This window comes from Canis lupus, chromosome X (assembly GCF_003254725.2).
Source record: "Canis lupus dingo isolate Sandy chromosome X, ASM325472v2, whole genome shotgun sequence".
In the NCBI taxonomy this organism is placed as follows: domain Eukaryota; kingdom Metazoa; phylum Chordata; class Mammalia; order Carnivora; family Canidae; genus Canis; species Canis lupus.
Window position 1 is genome coordinate 102,846,697 of NC_064281.1, and position 18,250 is coordinate 102,864,946.

Sequence of the window (18,250 nt, forward strand, 5' to 3'; positions counted from 1 at the left end):
GTGAGAGTCAGAGAATTGCAATAGGAAAAGCCAGCAAACAAGGCACAGAAAGCTGCAAGCAGTTTTCTTTGACTATGTGCCTAAACTAGGGCAGTGGAACCAGTGAAGGAAGGGAGAGAAAAGGTTCCTGAAACATCTGGCATGTAAAACTGACTCAATGTAACGGTTGTTTGGAACATGGTAGTGATAGTTACTATCTGTCAGGATGAAAATATTTGTGATAGTTTTCAAAACATGTATACAGACATCACTATGATAGTACCAGGCACTAAAATTGACTCATTTTCTCCCCTATAACAATACTGTGGGATAGCTATCATTATCGGGCCCCATTTTACAGATGGAGAAACTGAAACACAGAGCCAAATGAGCAAATTACCCCAGGCCAAAAGAGCCAGCAAGTGGCAGAGCTAGGATTTACATCCAGCCAGTTTGTATATACAATTCCATGTTCTTTTTATTTGTCTTGATTTTAACATATCTATAAGTGAGTTTTATATAGAAAGGATTTCTAAAACTTTTTAGGCAAAGTAACTGAACCTCTAAGTGCTTTCATTCTTTCTTTTTAATGAATTATAATTAACATCAGCATTATATTAGTTTCAGAGGGTATAACACAATGATTCAATATTTGTATATGTTTGTGAAATGCAGTCCCATGTTCTTCTTTAAAAAGATTGTATTTGTTTATTTGAGAGAGAGAGAAAGCATGAGGGGGAGGGGCAGAAGGAGATAGAGAAGGAGAGTCTCCCAACAGAGCAGGGAGCAGGAAGCCCTAGGATGCTCCACGCTCCATCCCAGGACCCTGAGATCATATCCTGACTGAAGGCAGATGGGCAACCAAATGAGCCACCCAGGCATCCTGCAATTCCATGTTCTTTTTTTAAAAAAAAGATTTTATTTATTTATTCATGAGAGACACAGAGGCAGAGACACAGGCAGAGGGAGAAGTAGGCTCCATAGGAGCCTGATGTGGGACTCGATTCCAGGACTCCAGGATCACACCCTGAGCCGAAGGCAGGCGCTAAACCTCTGAGCTACCCAGGCATCCCAAGTTCTTAACCACTACCCTGCCTCTGCATTGGATGCTTGGAATGATAAAACTAGAAATAGTTAATTAATTAAAAATCTAAAAAAACAGATTTTACTTAGTAAAATAGAAAAAGCACCAATCAAATACACTGTTAATAATGTAGAAAAAAAGGCAATGGTGGTGTCCACCTGCTTTCTGCAAGTCCTTGGGCTGAAGCTTGTGCTTTGGACCAGCAATCTGAATCTAGATCTCAGATTCCCCACTAATTAGCTGTGGAAGCCTGCAAAAGGTCCTGGGACTATGTAGGTAAGAACATGATTCACTCTTACCTTTTGCTCTAGGATGCTATGAAATATTGAAGGGACTTATTATTCAAGTTTCATAGAAGCGAACTCATTCAAACTACAGCTGGCAACTGAGATACGAGAAGCTTCATCTCTAGGCTCCTTTGGTGGGTCTTGAATCTTGTCACCTGCCTCTAGAAAGAGAAACAGTCTCTGGACAACATTTCTAGAGAAAACTTGAATGGCCCAATATTATAAAGCTGGTGATAGAGGTCAACAAATTCTGGGGCTGAAACTTAGCTAGGATGGAGCTCTTGACTCAGGCTCTGCTAGCCTTCTCCCATCAGGAATCCATTGGGCCTGTGGCTCTGTGACTGTGAATCTTTCACACACATACACACACATACACACACACATACCCAAGAAATCTGGGATTCTTCTGGTTGATTACTGTAGAGTCTGGTATTAAACAACTCTCTTCTGACAGGGAATGTTTAGGCCATTCCTTTTTTTAAAAAAAAAAAGATTTTATTTATTTATTCGTGACAGATACAGAGAGAGGGAGAGCAAGGCAGAGACACAGGCAGAGGGAGAAGCAGGCTCCATGCAGGGAGCCCGACATGGGACTCGATCCTGGGTCCCCAGGATCACACCCTGGGCTGAAGGTGACACCAAACCACTGAGCCACCATGGCTGCCCCATTTAGGCCATTCCTAATGGCCAAGGGCCCCCTGACTCTCCATCCCCTTAAACTGGCCAGATGGACAGGAGAGGGCTTGTATGGGGGCTATTGGCCTCACCATCCTGGGACAGGGGTGATGCCAGAAAACATTCCTAAGCCATACCCCTTTTCATTTTCACATTTTGAACATGGGTGCCAGGATACAGTTTCTCCTGCAAAAGCTTCAGAATCACCTCTTATGGATTATGAGACAATTGTTATACACAATATTTTATTGAGTACATATAGACATTGAAGTAAGTTGTGTGGTAGAGTATAGAGGCAGGACAGGTGTGATTTGTAGAAAGAGTTTTTTAAGCTCCAAAAACACTCAGCTTAGAGGAAAAGAACAATGCTCTTATGAAAGCTGTACTGGGAATCAGAGGAGTTTTAGAGAAACCTCAAGAAGGTTGAGCTCAAAGGAGGTGAGACATCAAGGGCCATGTACTGCACACAGGATGGTCTGGGGAGTGTTTCTCCATGATTGAGTCCAGTGTAGGATGAGGAAATCTTTTTAAAGCTAAATCTGACTTATAGTAGTCCAGGCAGGAGAGGCACCGGGCAAAGCTGACCTCTTCCCAGTAATGTGCTGGAGCTGGTTAGCATGGACTTAGGCGAGCTGAATGTGTGCACCTTATCTCAACTCAGCATTCAGTTATATCAAGTTGGCAGCTTAAAGCTGGTCATGGCCAGAGAATTTACACCACTGAATAAGCAAATGCTACACATAAGTTTTTTTTTTTTCCTCCAGAGAGCTGTTTGTTAAACATTTACTAACAAACCACTTTCTTTCAGTTGTGTGTTTGAGGACAGTGATTCTCACTGGCAAATGGGAATTACCAAGAATCCTGACAATTGTCTTACACCCTCAAGAGAGCAGTGACCATTGTACTCCCCCAACTTCACTGCTGTGGCAAACCACCTAAGGATTGTGTCAGATCTCTAGAGTATTTGGTGCATTTGGAGGGTTGCGACTGTTTTATCACTCCTTTCTACTCCCTAGTGACTCTTAGCCATCATCTTCTTCTGCAATGGAGAGGGTATGTGGAGTAGATAAGTAAGGAATTAAGGGGGAACTAGACAAGTGGTGGTCTGGGACAGTGGGGAGACCCAAGAAGACAGGTTAGTTTCCAAAAGAAAGACCTCATTGGGGTTTGAACTCTGGAAGTGGGAAGTACCTCTTTCTGGAGGTGGAAATGAAAGCTGGGGCCTGCCCACACAGCTTGGGTTTCAACTTAACCTTTGTCAAGCATTTCAATCATTAAGGGCATAGTTTGGGGGCACTAAGTCACTTCCAGAAGCTATAACAGGGTATTTTCAGGACCTTGAAGGAAGATTCCTAGCATAAATCAAATGTAAGTGATGAACCAGAACTGAAACATTTAATTGGAACATGCATTGTGAGCCACAAGGCATAGTAAGCTGTAAGGCCAAGAGGCCTGGACGATCAGGCAAACCAACAATGTGATTACCCAGTTGAATTTAACTTAAGGTTAATGGGTGGACAGAGAAAATGAGATTTTGTCATGTTCCAATATAGCAGGACCACAAGGTTCTGTTTGGTCCATGTAACACTCACCAGAAAGGTAAACTACTGTCCAACCATCCCCCACAATAGTCTTCCTAGTATCACAAGATGCCTTTTATTTATATGAGGAGCAGTGAGAAGATACATGTGAGCTTATATATTGTGTGCATCTCGGTACATGGGAGCAGGGGTTCAGGGATAGGTGGATAAAACAAAGGCAGGTGAGGGTGGGCTGCAAAGTATTTCACTGTCCCCTTTTCTGGTATTGGATGAAATTGATGGCCCCAGAAGGAAAGAGGTGGGCTCAGCCCCACTGGATGGTGTGGGCAGGCCGAGTGGGTCCTATGAGCAGTTTAGATTTGACATAGACAGGATGCTTCAAAGTGCCAGTGCCAGGAAAGCTTTTTGTTGCCTCCAAGTGTGTCCAAATTGTAGGCATTTTCATGGGTCAGAGAGGAGGAAGAAGAGGGGAGGGAATGCTGTTTGGCAACTTTTAATCACTTGTCCAAAGGAAAGAATAGAAGACAACAACTGGATTCTTTTATTTCCATTTATTGTATGATTAACCAATTACATAATTAAAGTTAAATGGAGATGTGTAAACAGCAAGAACAACACAAATTAGCAATTTAAAAACACATCACAGCAACATCACCCACTGTTTACAATCTGTTTCTAAAAATACTGGTTTACAGGCATGCATCTTTTCAATGTGCATGCATCTTTTCCAGTTCTTCTTGTTTTGTGCTGTCAAGGATACTGTCAAGTTTTCTAAAAGGTCCAAGTACCCTTAACAGAGGGTGGGAGAAGACTTTCTTTCTGTAAACAAGTCTGTTAATTTAATAGATTTATTGTTTTCATATTCGCAATAATTTATTTTTTCTATTTTATTTTTTTAAGATTTTATTTATTCACTCATGAGAGACACAGAGAGATAGAGAGAGAGGCAGAGACACAGGCAGAAGGAGAAGCAGGCTCCATGCAGGGAGCCCGACGTGGGACTCGATACCGGGTCTCCAGGATCACGCCCTGGGCTGAAGGCATTGCCAAACCGCTGAGCCACCCGGGCTGCCCTATTTTTCCTATTTTAGCTATCATATCCCAGTGTCTCCCTATCCCACCAAATTATTATCTTCCTGTATTCACCTGCTCTCTCCCACTTATCCCTCCCTCATCCCACTCCTTTTTCATTTTCACTTTTCTCATGCAGGATAGACAGATATATGATCGATGGATCCATGGGTACACTTGACTTGGTCAACATTACATTCATTTTTCACTAATTACCCTGGGAAAAATGCAATTAATCATAAAACTCAGATCTACATTCTGTTAAGGAACTTGGATTTGTAAATCATTTTAGTCCACTTATCTCCAGGAGCACCCTGTCCCTGGGCTGCAGCTGTTTCCAATAAAGCCAGTAGTTGAAGAGTTCTGACAAATGACTTGAAGTCATCCTGATTGTCAAAGATTCTTCTTTCACCATCAAATAGGAAAGATAACTTGGCTGGATAGTTTACTTGGGGCTTTAGGCCTCGGAACTTTAGCTAATAGCATGCTCCAACTTCATCTCTTTTTCTTAGCAGCTTCCGAGATTTCTTTTTTCTTTCAGGCTTAGGAACTGTACAATTCTGTGCCTCGGACTGTTACTTTAAGAGTTGCATTTAAGTAGGGACCTGTAAATTCTCTTTATATGTAAGATGAGCTCTATGCTTAGCTCTGGACAATTTTTTTCAGTAATTTCCTTAATAATGGTTTGAAGGTTGCTCGCATTTCCTGTACCTTCAGGGATCACAGATACACAAATATTATAACCCTTTATGTGTTTTTGAGATCCATTACCTTTTCTTATACTGTGAAGAGCTGTTTGCATAAACTTTTTGAGACTGAAGCTCAATTTGGTCCTCGTTTGGACCGATTCTCTCTCCCATGATATTTATTTGGTAATTTTACTCCCTAGGGGGTTTCTTTTAGTTCTGTGACTTTATTCAGCAGTGTCCCATAGTCTTTGGTGAGCTTTACCTGTGTGCTTTTTAAAATGCCTACACGAAAAAAAAAATGCCTACACGTACCTGTGTCGCTTTCCCAGTGGTAAACATCAGCCCCCTCCTGTTGGCCTTTTCTCTGAGTTCTGCCTGCTGCTCACTCCTCCAGGCCAGCTGTATGTCTTGAGTTTTCTGAGATTCCCTGGTTCCCCTACAGCATTGCAATACTTCTTGTGTACTCCCAAGCTTGTTTTCATTTTTCTCATTCTCTTTTAAGCTTAGGTAGGTTTTGTTTCCTATTTTCCTGCTCTTGTAGCTGAAGTTTCTGCTAGCTTCGAGGTGTTTCCAGAGCTCAGCAATTTGGTTCTGCATACAGCTGCTTTCTCTGTCCTCTCCCCTAGAAGCTTAAGAGCTTCTAGGTTGAGGCTGAAATCCTCAGAAATACTGTAGGAAATCGAGGTATAATTAACTGATATGCTTTCTTCTAATAGCATTGGGAGTAAGGGCTTCATAGCTCTATAGGTAAGGTAAATACATAAATGCATAAATAAAGAATAAATGCATAAGACACCTGAATACATAAATATAGAAACATAGGAAAACATAATATAAAATAAAGGTGCAAATACTCGAACACAGAAATAAGGATGTATGTAAAATGAACTTCATGTATTCAGAATATTTAGCTTCTTCCTGACTGATGGTGAATAGAATATCTTTCTGGTTAAGCAACTAGATGCATTCAAACTATAGAGAGTTGAGAGGAGTTCATCTAAATGTTCCAGTGTTTGTGGAAAGAGATTCTGACTTTGTATCAGGGGGCTTGAATTTCAGTCCTGGCAGAGCCACTTACTAGCTGGGTAATCGTGTGACATTTGGCAAGCTGCTGAAAGTTATTTGAGTCTCCATCTCCTCATCAGTCCAATGAGTATTCAATAACTGTGAGTTAAATCTGAATATAGAACTCTCGGTTAGCTTCAGCCTACTCATGCTTTTTTAAAATTTCTTTACAATGGTCAATCAGAGAAGGACAAACATTATATGTTCTCATTCATTTGGGGAATATAAATAATAGTGAAAGGGAATATAAGGGAAGGGAGAAGAAATGTGTGGGATATATCAGAAAGGGAGACAGAACATAAAGACTCCTAACTCTGGGAAATGAACTAGGGGTGGTGGAAAGGGAGGAGGACGGAGGGTGGGGGTGAATGGGTGACGGGCACTGGGGGGGGCACTTGACTGGATGAGCACTGGGTGTTATTCTGTATGTTGGTAAATTGAACACCAATAAAAAATAAATTTATTAAAAATAAAATAAAATAAAATTTCTTCACAATGGTATCTCAGGTTTAGGTTGGTGATGATGGTGGAGGTGGAGACAGGACAGTGATGAGGAGGGGGGAATCTGGATAGGTCTCAAATGGATACTTTCTTGGGTCTCATAGCATCATTCTTCTTTTTGGACAATTAAAAAACATGTATTCAGTCAGATTACACCCAAAGCATTATAAAAAGTGATGAGGAAATAAAGATAAACACCGTTTTTGAGATTGTGATCTAGTGGGAAATGTATTCCCATTCACAGCTAAGTACTATATAATGCAGAGCATGGTAAGCTTTGAAAGACCCACTGTCAAAGCATTGTAGGATCATAGTGTACAAACAGTGAATTCTGATTGGCAGCACTTAAGAGGCTGTCCACCTAAGTTCCCCAGACTCAAATGTCCCTATCATTAGGAGCACTTGCTGTGGTGAGGGCCTATGAAACTTCCTACTGCAAAATATCTGCCTGCCTCACCCATCTGATGTCTCCCTGATGTTCTGCTTTGTGATTCACTTTTTGGGGAGGATATAGGGCACAGAATGCAAAGTATGGCAGCACAAGATGTGTGGAGTATGGCTGGAAATGAGGCTAGAGACCTGGATAGAAGCCAGATCATTCAGGGCCATGTGTGCCCTCTAGTACTTTTTGGTAAAATTTCTTATTTGTGCCAAATTGAAAAGCCAGGTCATGATCTAAGTCCAAAGGAAGGGCTTCCAACCAAGAAGAAAATGACCTTCTCTGCCTGCTGTTAGTTATGCTATCCTGGGCACAGATCCTCAGGGACAGGGCTCAGAGGCCACTTCTCGAGCTGGCAGTCCACCTGTCCCTCTAATTCAGGCTCCTAGTAGTTCAGGTTTCTGTTTCAAAAGAAAACAAAAACTGAAGATGGAGTAGATTACAATTAGAGTTACACATATTAAATACCCACATATGAAAAGATCAGCCCTTTTCAGAAGTCTAGTAATTTTCAGATCAGAGACTGTGTTAGACTCCAATGTGTGCAATCAGACAACCATCCAATCAACACATCAGTTAATTATGGGGTTTAGAGGAGGAGATGGTGTATGGAGAAAAGAAAATCAAAATAAGGTGCAATAAATTCAAATGCAAAAGGTTATTTCATATGATTCTCATCTGAATTCTCAGAAATACTCAAAATTCCTGTAGGAAATTAGTATAAGCACTTGATGGGATTCACCTAATAAAAATTAAAGCAGCTGTTTGGTACATCTACCTTCAAAACAACCAAAAACTGTTTTCAGTTCTTAGGGTGCTTAGGTACTAGGATATCTTAGGCAAATGGGATTTATTTATTTGTGCATGTATTAAAAATATTCATTGCATATCTACTTTGCTTTATAATTCTGAGGATACATAAGTAAGCAAAACAGAAAAAGCCCTGTGTATTAATCAATGAATAATTTTTACCAAGTATCTGGGCAAATATATTTTCCAATGCTTGAATATGAGAAACTATTTTCACAACTTGGTCAGTACTAAGGATACAGAACTGATTTGCTGCAAACTGTGGCCACTGAATTTCTGGATGTCATTTAGTAGTGTCTGAGATTGACTGGAGTGTAGATGACTCTGAAGAGGTTGGTGGATGGCCCTATCAAATCTCCTTTCCCTGAACCCCTGTAAGCAAGTGGAGGAGGAAGGATAGGAATATAGACAAAAAATATGGAAAGTCTTCTATATGTCTAAAAAGGAGTAGAGGAAAAGGTTTGACCATTTGGCATTAAATGTCTTTTTGATTAACTATGTGACCTTTACTTACAGAAGATTTTCTCTTAGTATTTTTAACAAGATCTCCAGAAACTTAGGATAGCATAATCCAGTGGGGGAAATTGCAGTGCCAAGGAAACCTACACACTACGATTGCCATTAGGCACTGTGATGTTAAAAATATATATTAACTAATGGAAATAGTGCTGGACACTAATTAAAGTATCCAAATAACTTGTCATTATTAATAACTCTGTACTTCAACAAGGAGCACTTGCTGTGGAAGTTCTGTGACTATCCTGGGCACAGCATGACAATATTTAAAAAATATGTACACCATGAAAGAATCCCACTTGAAATAGCTGTAAGATGGCGCCAAAAAGTTACCAAGTGGAACTCAGCACAGATTCAACATGAAGTGGAAGTTTGTTCTTATGACCTTAAGAAGTAGGTTAAATTTTATACTTTTTGAAAATACATGAGACAGACTTGATAACATACGTTTTCTTGAACTTCATCTGGTTAACTCCAATGCTTATTCATTTAACCAATTTTTATTAAATGCCCACTATAAATAAGGAGCCTTCAGCTATTTGGTGAAATATGATGAGTGAAAGATGGAAGGAAGGAGGAACCAAAGAACACAAAATGCTCTGTGCATGTGTTGGCAGCTAAGAGATTAATGCAACACATTCACTGCCCCTCTAGTAACTAAAAGTCTAGAAGTGGAGCAAAGATGTATAAACAAAATTAAAAGTACCATGTTCTAAAATCTGATAAGAAGAGTGCAGAAAAATGGTTATGGAAGTTTAGTAAAGGACAATATTAATATTCTTTTTAGCTGAGTGGATCAGTGAAGGCCTTGTGGATAAGGTCACATTTGAACTGAACTCTGAAATATGGTCAGATTAATCTGACAGCTTTAAATAATTAGATGGTTAGTTCTCCAAAAGTAGAGAGGGTGACTTACTCATCTGTGTATCTCCTATGTCCAATACAGAAATAACACTAATACTATCTACTATTTATCATGTGATTCTTATTTTTCAGGCACCATGTTAAGCATCCTCCATACATTGTCACATTTCCCTTCACAACACTCCTGTAGGGGGCTTCTCACAACGGCAATGACATTTGTTGAAAGCTGACTGTGAGCCAGGCTCTGCTTCCTTTCTTTTTTTTTATTTAAATTAAATTAGCCAACATATAGTACATCCTTAGTTTCAGATGCAGATTTCAGTACTATTCATTGGTTGTATATAAAACCCAGTGCTCATCACATCACATGCCCTTCTTAATGCCCATCACCCAGTGTTGGTAGGAGTGCAAACTGGTACAGCCACTCTGGAAAACAGTATGGAGTTTCCTCAAGAAGTTAAAAATAGAGCTATCCTACAATCTAGCAATTGCACTACTAGGTATTTACTCCAAAGGTACAACAGTAGTGATCCGGAGGGGTACCTGCACCCCAATGTTCATAGCAGCAATGTCCATAATAGCCAAATTGTGGAAAGAGCTGAAATGTCCATCAACAGATGAATGGATAAAGAAGATGTGGTATATATATTCAATGGAATATTACTCAACCTTCTGAAAGGATCAGATCTTACCATATACATGGACATAGATGGAACTGGAGGGTATTATGCTGATTGAAATAAGTCAATCGGAGAAAGACAATTATATGGTTTCACTCATATGAGGAATATAAGAAACAATGCAGAGGATCATAGAAGAAGGGAGGGAAAACAAAAGTCAGAGAGGGAGACAAACTATGGGAAACAAACTGAGGGTAACTGAGTGGCAGGCTCTGCTTTCATAGTGATGCATCACTGTTAGTATTCCTTTCTTATACATGAGAAAACTGAGGCCCAGAGAAGTTAAGCAGATTGCCCAGGATCACACAAGTTAGTCAGCAAGGGAGCTATAATTCAAATCTGGGTTCTCTGATTCCAAAACCTGTGTTGCCATAGTCCAGTATCTGTCACCTAGAAACGAGTTAGGAATTTTGAGTAAATAAGTGACTGAAAACTGAAAGAGGAAGGGAGTTATTGTGAGTTATTGTGAGGATAGAAACCACTGAATCTAGAAACTGTTAGAGGGGGAGAAAGAGTGAGAGGCAAAACTATCACTGTTTTTACAGCCAAAGCTAGGAAATGCAAATATTTTCCCCTATAAAAAATGAGCTTCCACGTACTGGATTTTTAAAACATATATTGATGAAGCTTTTGAGAACTGTTACGTGTTTTACAAGTATATGGTGATATCTCATAAAGTTTATGTAGAGAACATTTAAAAGAAAATAGCATGTTCATCCTGCTCATTTTTTATGTGGTAGAGAATTATTGCTCTTTTTTCTTCATGCCCTTCATCTACTGAGACAACAAATAATTTATCATTAAAAAGAGAATTTTTAAGAAGTTGTGGAACATTTTAGGGCAGATTTAAAAAATAATCAGAATTCCTTGTTGTTAGGAAATATTATTTTAGGGGTGATGCAAGTATTATATTTTCAACTTATTCTTAACTGATTCAGGAAACAAGTATATATGTATTATATGTTATTATATATATAGAGAGAGAATTATATATTATATAGAGAGTAATAGGAATACATATATATAACATAAAAATAAAATATAGATAGAGAAAGCAAATATACTAAAATGTTGAGATTTAGAGAATCTGAGAGCAAGGTGTTATCTGGGAATTTCTTATACTGTTCTTGTAAATTTCTCTAAATATAAATTTATGTTCAAAATACAGCAAACACACTAGTTTGAATAGGTAAAACAAAAAGGCTGAGAAGAAATGTGTTTGTAAATATATATATATATATTGTGTGTGTGGAAAATTTAGAGTTCATATATATAATTTATAATTCATAAATAGATATTACAATTTTAGATATAATAAAGAAAACTAATCATCAGAATCATAAAATTTTCTACTCTTCTTGTCACACTTATTTCTGTTGATTTTCCTTCCTTTGGCACTACCAACTTCTCCTTCCTGTTGTCAACTGTAGTGGAAGAAACTCGTTCACAGTTTGCACAGTTGGCCTTGTTACCTACAATGTCCTCTCAAAGGCTAGCTAGCTTCTGTTCATTGTCTTCAAAATCATCTTGAGATAGTCAAGTCCTAAAGTTTTTTGACCATTTTTACTGAACTAACTAGTTGTTTAGCTGAATTTACTTGGATATTTGACTAAATGGACAGCCTGTAGGGGGCTTTTGGAGAACTAGGTGGAGAGAAAGTTTGGTCTAATAGAGCAATTAATCCCAATGGTGAGCCTTTTACATAAATAAGGATTGCCATGGAAACAAACAAACAAAAAAAGAAGACAGCTTTGAAAGGTTTTTGAAATTGCTTTTAGTTCTGCTGTCCAATTTCCATTAGGTCAGATCTGATGACTGTTATTATTTTTATTATAATTCTTTATCTATGTATAGCACCATTGTTACTTCCTCTCCAAATGCCCATAAATCCATTTTGTTCATTTACTTTCAGAACAATGCTGTTAAATAGAGCCTAGGTACATGAGGCTAATTCTTATTTTCTTAGCTAGCTTAGTATACAGCACCTAGTTGCAGAAGAAAAAAATCTGTTCAGAGGCAATGGTATCTTTGAAGTGAATTCTGAAATGCCATACATAAATAATATAGCTATTAAAACTGATAATGAACATAACAACTTATGATACTTTTGAAAGATGTTCTTGAATTGTATTCTTAGCAGTTATAAAGGACTGGACATAAATTGAGCAGAGCTGGAAACATACTAATTATGCATTATAGATTGAGAAAGTTTTCTTTGAATTTGTGCTCCCTCAGTTTAGGGAGAAAAACAGAAGTAACAACAACCTGTATTTTCCCTTAAAATGAGAGGACCATTCTGTAATTTTACAAATCCATCACCTTATAACTTAATGACATCTGCTGGAAATCATTCAAATGGAAAACATCAACAAAGAGGTTTTTCTAAGGCTCATGTTTATCACAAAGTAATAAGGTTAGATTGAGTTATTTTAATGTAATTTTAATTTTGGCTCTAAACAACTTGCATCTCTTCCAAGGTTGAAAACACAGAAACCACACATAAACACTAAGTAAGCTCTAAAAATTTCCTGAAATACATCAACCATTTCACTTATATAACAAATAACTTTTTTTGTTTTGTTTTGGCCCATCTCAACATTAAGCTAAAGATAAGTAAATGCAAAAATAAAGGGAGTTTGATTCCTGATGCTTCCATTGCCCAGCAACAAGCGACTGTTTGTTTTTGCAGCATTTGTCCATTTTAGGAGGATGGAGACAGTCTAGAGATATGCTACTTTTTTTCCACCTTAAGCTGAAATCAACAGCAAAATTAATTTAAATCTGTTATTATTTATCAACAGGTTACATTTGAAAACATTTACATTTTATTCTTTTTTTAAAAAAAATTTACATTTTAAAGATTAATTTTGAAAATCTAAATGCCCTTGAAAGCTTAATTATCTGAAAACAAAACAAAACAGGACATTTACTTGACTGCAAAATTGAGAGTTATTTTCAAAACATTATTTTCAAAAACGTCTGAAATAAGCTTAATAGCACATGCATCAAAAATAATTTTTAAATGTTCACAAACTATGGAACATAAATGTGAAATCCTGCATTTGGGTCAAAAAACAACCAGATGCACAAGCAAAGGATGAGACATGACTAAGTAGCAGCACACGTAAAAAAGATTTACGGGTTTTCAGGGACTGTAAGCTCAATACTATTCAGTTGTGTCTTGTGGCTGCACAGAAAACTAAATCCATCTTCATCTGCATTAATAGAAAGATAGAGTGGGAAACAAGGGAGTGATAGTGCAGCCCAGCCCTGTGCTTGGCAGACCTGTATTTGAAGTGTTCAATGAAAATAGCTGGATGGGGGGAACATTTGGTAGCAGCCACAAGCTAAAATGCACTTATTTAGGAGGGAGAGAGTTGAATGCGGAATAGTCTAGAAACCATGCAGACGAGGGACTGCCCAGAAGCCAGGTGTCCCTTAGACTTTTTCCTTTTTTTTTTTTTTTTGCCCCTTCTTTCCTCCCCCCTTCTTTCTCCTGTCCTTCTTCCCTAAAGCTATTTCCCGAGATAGTGATGTTCCCATTTGGTGCTTTGATGCTGGTACTATTTCCCTACATACAGTAAACACTATACTTCCCTGTGGTCCCTTTCTCTTCCCCCTGTTCTTGGGCTTCCCCACATACAACTAGAAGGACTGGATCACAGTAAGTCCCCCACCTCCACATTTCATTTAAGGAAGGGCTTCACGATCCTGGGAAAGGAAACAGAATATGAATTAACTAGCACAGACTCTTAAGCCAAACCCTTGTGAAAAAAGGCCTAGTGCAAAAGGAGCAATTCTAATAAAGCCATAAAATGAACTCCTTTAGTACCCCTAATGCTCACTGGCATTAAACATGGGAATCTGGGCATGGATCCTCATGGGTGGGCTGAAAGTGAACCTGTAACACTAATCTAGGATGCTTAATATCAGGTTACTATTTAATAGGAAAAGAGAAGGGGGAGTCTGTTCATACAAAGTTTGAACATAGAACATCACTGCCTGAATGATTAAACCTATTTCAAAGGGCTGAAATACTAATGACTCCAATTTGTCAAAACATAGGAGTTTTAATGGGGGGCAGGAAGGGTTGCCAGTGGTATAGAGCACAGGAATCAACAATTACGTGTTTTAAAGCAAAACATAAAAGCTCTATCCGGCTGAAATTCTCAGAATCACTATAGGAAATTAAGTGTAATTGACTGATGTGATCTAATGTAATAGAAATGGGACTGAGTGCTCACTATCTTCCCAGTTAAAACAAGTAAATAAAATGAGTTGGCAGTGCACAAAATGCTTATGGTGTGTAACAGTTCACGTAAATTGGCTACATCCTTGATTTAAACATTTTGGAAATACAAACTTCTACACTAGAAGATGACAGGGAAGGAAGGAGGAAATAAAAGGGAAAAGAAATGAGGAGTTAATGGGAAAGGGGAAGGACAGATCGAAAAGATAGGGAGAGAAGATAAGAAAGAAGGGAGGGAAAGAGGAGAAAAGAGATACAGAAATGGAGGAGAAATAAATGTAAATGGGAAAATACAGAAAACAGGAGGGAAAGAGAGAAGATGCAAATATTTGAGTGACTACAATGTATCTGTAGTCACAAAAGTCTTTGAATGAGAAATGAAAAATCACTATTTGTTAAAATTGTGGTCACCCAAAGCATGAGACACCTAACTCTGGGAAATGAAGAAGGGGTAATGGAAAGGGAAGTGGGCGGGGGGTTGGGGTGACTGGGTGATGGGCAGTGAGGGGGGCACTTGGCGGGATGAATACTGCTATGATGCTATATGTTGGCAAATTGAACTCCAATAAAAAATTTAAAAAAATAAAATAAAATTGTGGTCACCAATGACAATACCCTTATAATGGTGCTGGTGATGGATTAGACTAAGTGAAGGGAGAGAGGAGTGTTAAGTCCTCATGGGTTCTTGGTCCAAAAGTCTCTCCCAGGGCCCATTTGTCTCTTGCTAGGCACTGTTGCTCTGAGTTGAGGGGCTAGGCAAGCACAGCACCACTGCTACTTGAATGTCCAACAGGAACTTTATTCAGTAATAGCTCTAACATGTAAACATTTCAAGTGCCCATCAACTGGTGAATAACAGACTATTGATACAGGTAAAAAACATAAAAGAATCTTAAGGATATATTACGTTACATGAAAGAAGCCAGGCTTAAAGGGCTGTATATTGCATCATTCCATTTATACGGTATTCTAGAAAAGGTGAGCTATAGCTATGAAGAATAGATCAGTGGTTGCTATGCTCCACCGTTGGGAGTACAGGATTCCTGCAAAAGTGGATGAGGGAACATTTGGGTGTGAAAAAAATGTTCTAGATCTTGACTGAGGTGATGCTTGCATGTCTGTATACATTTGTTACAACTTGTAGAACTGTATGCTTACCATTGGTGAGTTCTCAGTAATGGCTGATGAAAACAAAACTTTTGAAAAAAATTTGTTCAAGGTCAACCTACTAAGTGGTGCTGCCCTTGCTTTTCTCCCCTGATATTTCAGGAGGAGTAGTATATAGAAAGCAGGTACTTGGGGGTCTGAAGCAGATATTTAAAAATGTTTGTTCACAGAATTTCTTTTATTTTTCATCAAGTTGAAATTCTTTACTCCATTATTCAAGGTCCTCCACAATCTGACCCCACTCTGTCTCTCCAATTTTGACTGCCTGTACACAGACGCACACATGCATGCACACACTTGACTACTATAAGGCAGTTCTGCTCACTTCATACAACATGTCCTTCCTACTTACTCCCCAGTGTACATGTACCATGTTTTGTTTCAATCTATTTGCCTTTGCTGATACTAATCTCCCTCCATGTCCTGGTATGCCTCACCCACATTTACTCAACTATTTATTCAGTGTCTACTATGTAACAGGCATTAATAATTAAATATACACTAACAAGACTGCTAAAGTTGCTGCCTTCACACAGCTCAAAGTATAATGGAATATAGAGATAAGTAGGCAGGCTATTACATTGTAGTATGGAAAGGGTCAAATGATCGTGGAAAACACAGGGTCCTGGTTACCACAGAGGAAAGAAATCAAACCTAGATTTGGGAAGAGAGTTGTCAGGAATGGTTTCTCAAAAGAAATAACATCTACAAGGAGACAAGAAAGTAATTTTGGGTTCTCCAGGCACAAGGGAGAAAGTACACCATTCAGAAAGTTAGAATGCTGAAAAGTCTGGAGGCACACAAGAGCATGGGAAGGAAATTTAAGATTTTTAAGTCATTTAAGTATGGCAGGAACATAGGGGGATAAAAGAAGGAAGAAATGATGCTGGACAAAGAGACTATGGCCAGACTTTCAGTACCCTATCAATGGTGCATGCAATTTATCTTTATAGCAGTGAGGTACCAATGAAGAAATTTGAGTAGAAGAGTGGCATGTTCAGACTGGAGTTGGGAAAGATCATTCCATCTATAGTGTGGAGAATGAATAGGGTAAGGAGAGGCAGGGAAACCAGTTAATAGAAGTTGAAATTTTCCAAGAATTCCTGATTATGGTCATGACAGGCATAACAGAAAAAATATGTAGGAGATAAAGGTAAAATTGACATTAGCTACCAATAAATTTGATGATATCCATAGAGGGGTAGGATGACATTAAAGATATCTAAAATTTCTGCTTGGAAAACTTGCTGCAAGGTGATTCCATTTCTGAGATAGGGACACAAGAAAGAGGAACAGGTTTCCAGGGAGTGATAAATACAAGTTCAGTCTTGTACATATTAGCTTATGTTTTGTACCCTTGACCACTCTCACCCACATCAACCTGTGTGAAATCCTAGAGAGCCTGGTCCATTTCCTTGGGCTTTTGTGTGCCTACAGACCCCCTGAGGACAGTGGAAATCCTTAGGGCTCTGTGTGAGATTTCGATTACTTTATGAGCCCTATCCAATGCTAAGCATAGAATGAATTCTCAAAAATACTTGCCAATCAATTGAATACTATCATGGGGCAATCAAATATGATATATAAGTGGGCTTGTGTCATATCCATTACTGAAGATATTTAGTAATAAAAAAATAGCACCAGTACAAATAACAAACAAATATAGTGGAAAAGAAGTGCATTTGTGTCTCAGTTTACCCAATTGGAAAGTTGAATTTCAGAAAAAAATCCATCAGAATTGTTTAATATTTATTTTTTAAAAGATTTTATTTATTTATTCATGAGAGACACAGAGAGATAGAGAGGCAGAGACACAGGCAGAGAGAGAAGCAGGCTCCATGCAGGGAGCCCGATGTGGGACTCAATCCCAGGTCTCCAGGATCAGGCCCTGGGCTGAAGGCGGCACTAAACCGCTGAGCCATCTGGGCTGCCCTTGTTAAATATTTAAATGAAAGCCCCTGATCGATTATTTTCCAGAAAAAATAATTCCTTGGTGATCTTTACAGTCATAGTCTTTAGGAATCTTCAAGTTGGAAGAGCCCTGAAAGGCATTTTAGTCCAATCTTCAACTGATGCTAGAATTCCTTCTATAACATCCCTGCTGGTGGTCATCTAGTTGGTACTTACATTCCATTAATGACGGGGAGTTCACTATGCATCAGTTCAACCCATTCCATCTTCAGCTGATTCTACATGAGTGTTCTTCTTTACAATCGATTGTGTTTCTGCAAAGTAACATGCTTAATTTTTGTATTATTCACTTACATGTTTAAAAATGGAGATCATAGCCCTTTTAGTTTTCTATTCTTTGAGCCACTATTTCCAGTTTCCTCAACCACTCCTCATATGATACAGTTTTTAATTTTTTTTTTTAAGACAGAGAAAATGTGTATGTGAGAGAGAAAGGGGCAGAGAGAAAGAGAGAATCTAAGGCATGGAGCCTGACGCAGGACTTGATCTCACAACCTGAGATCATAGCCTAAACTGAAATTAAGAGTTAGACGCTCAACTGACTGAGCTACTCAGGTGCCCCTTATATGATATAGTTTTGCTTTCCTTATCTATCCTTACCCTGGTCAGTCATCTAGGTGAATGCTGGTTTATTTATAATCTTCATGAATTCTGGCATCCAG